This window comes from Penaeus monodon, chromosome 40, assembly GCF_015228065.2.
Source record: "Penaeus monodon isolate SGIC_2016 chromosome 40, NSTDA_Pmon_1, whole genome shotgun sequence".
In the NCBI taxonomy this organism is placed as follows: Eukaryota; Metazoa; Arthropoda; class Malacostraca; order Decapoda; family Penaeidae; genus Penaeus; species Penaeus monodon.
Genome location: NC_051425.1, coordinates 24211789 through 24218944, shown reverse-complemented (window position 1 = coordinate 24218944; position 7156 = coordinate 24211789). Strand labels below are relative to the sequence as shown.

The 7156-nt window shown below is 39.7% G+C and overlaps 1 long non-coding RNA gene across 1 annotated transcript in view; it reads left to right on the top strand.

The window, feature by feature from the left end:
- Positions 1 to 2826: 2826 nt before the first annotated feature.
- Positions 2827 to 7156, top strand: part of LOC119597837 — an 18166-nt gene continuing 13836 nt past the window's right edge. Inside the window, exon 1 of the long non-coding RNA XR_005230882.1 lies at positions 2827 to 3028. This is a non-coding gene — a long non-coding RNA (uncharacterized LOC119597837). The remainder of the gene's footprint in view (positions 3029 to 7156) is intronic.

Sequence of the window (7156 nt, the reverse complement as noted above, 5' to 3'; positions counted from 1 at the left end):
CTCTCTCTCTCTCTCTCTCTCTCTCTCTCTCTCTCTCTCTCTCTCTCTCTCTCTCTCTCTTTCTCTCTTCTCTTTGTTGTCGTGAAGTTGATCTTCCTTTTCATTTATTGGTCTTTGGGTTTCTCTTAAATGACAGGTAATTTTCTCTTCGGTTGGATTTCTCTTTGGCGTTGATTGGTTGCTATGTTGCATCAGTGTCGTGCAATTATTTGTTTATTTGTTTTTTATTTAAGTTAAGATTGTTGGCATCGTTGTCACTGGACTGGCATTTATATGTCTGTTCAATTCCTCAAGCATTATCATTTCACTGCAGTTCACTGGCCTCTGTGATTTGAGAGGTTGTTTGACAGTGCCACCTTGGCCTGATTACACACACACACACACACACACACACACACACACACACACACACACACACACACACACACACACACACACACACAAAGAGAACCAAAACCAAAGCCAAAACAAACACAAACAATCACACATCTGCACATTTACGGAAACCAACAGACAAGTTCAATTTGTATATGTACGTGTTATGCCGCCTATGTATATGCCGGTGCTTATCTCTGTGTATGATTAAATGCGTGCGCTGTTACATGCATACATAGCTGCATTAAACGCAGGTTAACTCGCTCTTCATATCCGATTAAACAAGGAATTGAATATCCACTTTTTCGATCGGGATAGAAGTTGCCAAGGATTATCGGCCATTAACTGGAGAAGGAAAAGGAGGAGGAAAAGGGAGGAAGAAGACGAAGAGAGGAAGGGAAGAGAGAGGGATAACGGAGGAAGGGATATAAGGAAATGAAGGGGAAAACGAAGGAGGTGAAGAAAGGAAGGAGACAAGGAAAGAAGGGGAAAAGAGGCAGCAGACGAGTGATAAGAAGAGATGAGGGGAAGACAAGAGGAAGAAAACTTAGATGTAGAAATGTTAAAGAATAACTGAAAAGTAGAGAGAAAAGGATAGACAGACCGACAGACAGAATGAGAGAGGGGGAGAGAGAGACAGAGAGAGAGATTGAGATTGGAATAGAGACAGACAGAGGTTCCTTACTCGGTGTAAGGACAGAGTTTACTTACTTACTCGGTGTAAGTTCTAAGCAAGAACCCTACGAGTGGCTCATGCTAGGTAGGGATACGGAAGGAGAGAATAAAAAAAAAACGAAACATTTATAATAAAGAAACAAAAAGAGTGAAAAAACGAACACAACGTAACTGGAGTAAAAAAAAAAAAAAAAAAAAAAAAAAAAAAAAAAAATTTTGAAGACGAGCAACTGATAGGCCGTCATCAAGAGTGATAATGGTCCTTTAATGAAGTAAGATAAGTAGAATGATTCTTTGATTAAGAAAGATGGGACCCGTAGATAACGTCCTGCACCCCCCCCTCCTTGAACCCACGCCCGTTCATAAGTCGAATGGGCGGATTTTTGAGAAATGGGCGTGGATGAATTCGGATCGAGGGAGAGAATGAGGATAAAGAATGGTAAATTAAAGAATAGGAAAAAGATGAAGAAAATGGTGATTAAGAAAAAAATATATAATAAAGAGAAGGAGAGGAAGAAAACAATCATATGAGGAGATGTATATATCAAATAGGATTAAAATGAGGGGGGTGATGTATACGAAAAAGTATCAAATTTGGAATTCCAAAATCTTCGGGTCTTTAAATGGGGGGTGTTCGCGTATTCAAGTTAAGTATTTAAGTATTTCCGAATTTAAGCCCTCGCTGAGATACTTATATTTGCAGTTAACGGTGGAGAGAGAGAAGTGGAAGGAAGGAGGGAGGGAGGAAGAGAGAAAGCGGGAGGAAGAAAGAGAAAGATGAAGAGAGAAAGCGGGAGGAAGAAAGAGAAAGATGGAGAGAGAGAGAGAAAGATGGAGAGAGAGAGAGAGAGAAAGATGGAGAGAGAGAGAGAAAGATGGAGAGAGAGAGAGAGATGGAGTGGAAAGAGAGAAGGAAGGACACCAGAAGAGGGTGGGTGGAGAAGGATAGAAGATAATTAATCATAACCATATAAAAAGAGAAAGAAAGTGTTAGATAAAAAGATAAAGGCAAGGAAAAAGGTCCTATTTTTGGATTTTCTATAACAAGCTACGTAATCTATCTTGATTGGGAGTATATTTCCCGTGTTTTATTTTTCAATCTCTTCGTTTTGATGTTCAGCAAAGCAAATCTCACCTAAGTGTTTGGTCTCTGGTAAAGGTTTGATCAGCACTTAATTGATAACCATTGAGAAGGATATTCAGTTCCCTCTCCCTCCCTCCCTCCCTCCCTCCCTCCTTCTCTTTCTTCATCTCTCTGTTCCTCCTTCCTTCCCTTCCTCTCCTTCCTCCATCATTCCCTTCCTTCCTCTCATCTCTCCCTTCCTCCCTTTCTTCCTCTGTCCCATCCTCCCTCTCTTCCTTTCTCCCTCCATCCTTCCCCCACTTTCTCTCCCCCTCCCTTCATTCTTCCCTTCCCTCCCTCTCTCCTTATCTTTCTCACTCTCCTTCCCTTCCTCTCTCTCTTTCTTACTTACACTCCCCTTCCTCTCTCTTTTCCTCTCTTCCTCTCTCCCACCTTCCTCCTCCCTCTTATCCTCCCTTCTCCTCCCATTCATCCCTACCCCCTCCTGTTCCCCACTAACCCCCTCCCCCCATTTACCCTTTTTCCCTTACACCTACCTTACACCTTCTCCTCCTTCCTACCACTTCCCTCCCTCCCTCTCCCTCTCCTTCCTACCACTTCCCTCCCCTTCCTCTCCCTCTCTTCCTCCTCCTTCCTACCACTTCCCTCCCCTCCCTCCCTCTCCCTCTCCTCCCTACTAGTTTCCTCCCCTCCCTCTCCCTCTCCCTCTCCTCCCTACCAATGCCCTACCACTTCCCTCCCTCCCTCCCTACCTAATCCATAGGATACGCAAAATCATAAAAAAGAAAAAAAAAACGAAAAAATCGGCACACGATCAAGAAATTAGTGAATTTGCGAATCGTTAATGGCACGCGCGGGGAAAATGGCGGCTATATTTCCTCTGCTACGATCGCGGTTTCGTCTTTCGGGCGTGTCTGTCGTATCGCTCTTTTTGGTGTGCGTGTGCGTGTGCGTGTGCGTGTGTGTGTGTGTGTGTGTGTGTGTGTGTGTGTGTGTGTGTGTGTGTGAATGTTAATTTATTTGTTCATTTATATGTCTGATTGCTTTTCTGTGTTTCTGTCTATTTTTCTCTTTCTACTGTCTCCTTTCTCTGTCTGTCTGTCTGTCTGTTGATCTACCTGTCTCTTCTCGGCCCTCTTTATCTATATATCTATAAATCTATCTCCATTTCTCTCACTCTTCCACTCACTCACGCTCTGACTCTCACTCTCTTCCCTTTCTCCTTCTCCATCTTCTTCGTCTTCTTCCATTTCATCATCATCTTCTTTGTCTGCTTCTTCCAAAATTCATGTTTGTGCAGACCTCTTTATTACCCCTTATCACGCAATTTTTATTTGGTCATTATCTCCTTCTTCTCAATTTTCTCTTTACTCCCCTTTATCATCATCTCCTCTTCCTCCTTCCTTTCCATCCTTTGAAGTTTATGTTTGTTGACTTCTTCCTTTTTTTCTTTCTTTTTTTATCACTGCAATGCGACATGAGGTTGCTGACCTTTCCGTATTAGAGTTTTTCGTTTTCTATAATTTAGGAGTGATGGGTGTGATGGTGAGTCTAGTGACAGCAATGGTGATGATAAGGTTCTTAAAAATGATTGATGTTTAGGATGATATTTGTCTCTTTCGGCATTTGTATCGCTATCGTCAATTTATTATCTTTATAAATGTTATTGTCAGCATCATTGCTATCATCATCACTATTACCACCACAATCATCACAACCTCCACCACCATCACCACTACTGCCATCATCACCACAACCACTATCATCACCACTATCACCATTTTCATCACTACAACCACCACTGCCATCGTCATCGCCACCATCATCACCATCACCACCACCACCACCACCATCATTACCACCACCACCACATAACACAGCGTCACCACCTTCATCATCACCCCACCATTAATACGATTACTTCAGATCTCCCTTTACACAACACCCTAATCTTCACACCACTTGCACAAATCCTCAACACAAGAATCCAGCTCCAGGTTAAACCGAATCCCAGGTGAAGACTATCGATCCTCTAATCACTGCTAATCATATGGCCAAACAGAAGGCGATAACTGGCTTCGACGGTTTAGGTGCAGAGATCGCTTTCTTTGCTGTGTTTGTGATTGGGATTGTGCGTTTGTTGTGAATGATTGGTGTCTCTATTTATTTTGCGAGAGGAAGAGGAAGGAGGGGAATAAAGAGGGGAAGGAGGGAGGTTGACGGAGAAGGGGATGGAGAGAAAGAAGGGAGATGAACGGAGGAAGAGAGAGAGAGTGACAGAGAGAGAGAGAGAGAGAGAGACCGAGAGAGAAAGAGAGAGAGAGAGTGTGACTGAGAGAGAGAGAGAGAGAGAGGAAAGGGAGATGGAGAGTCATACACATATACAAGCAGACAGACGGACAGACAGACACTCTGATAAAGGCAGAGGCAAGGATAGAACTAAACAGACCGACAGACGCAAAGAGAGATACAGAGAAAGCAATTCTAAAGTAGTTTATCAACAGACCAAACACAAAATCAAAATTAATAGTTGCATAATATCCCTTTTATCTAATTATTATATTAATTATAGATAATGGCAATAATGTGAATGATACTGATGATAATAATAATGATGAGGATATACTATTAATGATAATAGAAATAATGATAATAATAGTAATGATACTAGACATTTTGATAATGATATTTATAAAAATCAACATAATGATAACAACTATATGATAATTATGTACACATTTTTTATATATATGTTATACATTATATACATACATATATTATATATATATATATAATATATATATATATATATATATATATATATATATGTATAAATATACATATACATCAAATATACATATACATATTTATATATACATATATATATACGTATATATACATATATATACATATACATATACATATACATATATATATATACATATATATATACATATATATATATACACCAAAATATATATATTATATATATATATATATAAATATATATATAAATGCTTCAAATCCCAGAGTGCAGAAAAGTGCTTACTGCTGGCAGTCCCTTCTCGGATGTTCCATTGTTATTTTTGAAAGTTGTCAGCAGCAGAGAGAACCGCAGGGGTAGGATATGGGTGCGCTGGTTGTCTTTGGGGGGAGGGAAAGAGGGGAGGTGGGGAAGCGAGATGCGGAGGGGAAATGGGGAAGAGAAAGGAAAATGAGGAAGGGAGGGAAGGGAAAAAAGGGGAGATGGGAAGTCAGATGCGGATTGGAAAAGATAGGAAGAGGGGGAATAGGGAAGAGAAGGGGAGATGGGAGAGGGAGGGAGGGGGTAGGGAAAGAAAGTGAAGGTGAGAGAGGTAAGGGGAAATGGGGAAGAAAAAAGGAGATGATGAGGAAGGTGTAGAGATAGGGAGAGGAAAGGGAGATGGAGAAAGAGGGGCGAAGGAAGGGAAAGGCAAGAGAAGAGGAGAAAAGGGAACTGAAAAGGAAGGGAATGGAGAGGAGGAAGGGAGACTGAGAAGGAGATAGGATGGAAGGAGAATGAGAAACAAGGGAAGCGACAGTGGAAGATAGGCGAAGGAAGGCAATGACGATTAATATGCGAAAGGGAAGGAGGAAAGGGAGAAGAGAGGAGGGAGAGAGGACACGGGGTTAAAACCCGATTGTAAAGAGGATATAGACTAAACGGTAGAAAAAAAAAATCTTAAATACTTAAAAAAAAGACTAAAAGAAAGAGAAAAATGCTAGCGATATAAAGGCCAGAGGCAAAACGAGAAAGAAATGGAAAAAATCGCGATAAAAAAGAGGAGGAAACCAGAAAGAATTGAAGAGTACATAACAAGAGCCTCTGATCCGTGAGGTCATTGGGTACGCGTGAAGCAAGGAAGAGGTAGACAAATAACCTGGTGGGATATTCATTTATTTTTTTCATGTCTTTGTTTGCTGATTTATTCCTTTACTTCAATACTGATGTTCATCATTTTGCTCAGTATCTTATTTTTTTTATGATAAATAGGTTGATCGATAAAAATATGAAAACATTGATAATCACTTGTTTCCTTGTGCCTTTATAGATATTCTTCTCAGTGAAAAAAAATCTACTTTCACCTTAGCGAATTTCTTTCATCAACTTAACAAGGCCTAATTTTACATGTCGTTATTATCATTATCAATTCCTTATTATCGTATATAACCATCACATTTAGTTGCGTGATTCTCTGTGCGTGTCATCTAGGTGGGGGAGTGATGTGGAAAATATGATTAATTATAGTCTTTCCATCCTCTCTTGTTTCTTCTTCTTCTTCTTCTTCTTCTTCTTCTTCCAATGAGGCTGTCTTTTCGTCTCTCTCTCTCTCTCTCTCTCTCTCTCTCTCTCTCTCTCTCTCTCTCTCTCTCTCTCTCTCTCTCTCTCTCTCTCTCTCTCTCTCTCTCTCTCTCTCTCTCACTCTCTCACTCTCTCTCTCTCTCCTCTGTGTTTTTGTGTGCGTTTATTATTGTTGATTTTCACCTATTTCTTTCTTTTATTATTGTTATTCATGCTGTTATTATTGTCATCATCATCATCATTGCCATCATCATCATCAGTATCATTATCATCAATATCATATGTATTTTTGGTATATCATTATCATCATCAATTTCTTATTTTTATCATTCCTCTTTTTCCTTTCGCATTTTTTTCTAACATCAACTGCATAAACAAACACAGATTCAAGGAATAATGGGAAAAAATATACTGAAACAAAAAAAAAAAAAAAAAAAAAATTACAAAAACTTAAATAGAAACGAAACTAAAAGACAAAGATAAATTAAAGTTCAATTTTTTTTTTTCAATATTCAATACTTTATTATTATTATTATTATTATCATTATCATTATCATTATCATTATTATTATTATGAAAAGCACCATATTTACTGCGGAGTCGCTTTGCCGCTTCTTCCCACACCGCTCCCCGGTGTGGATGTCTCTGCCAGCAGCACTCCAAAGACACTATCCTTAAGTGCTCTGTCAGCTTGGGAG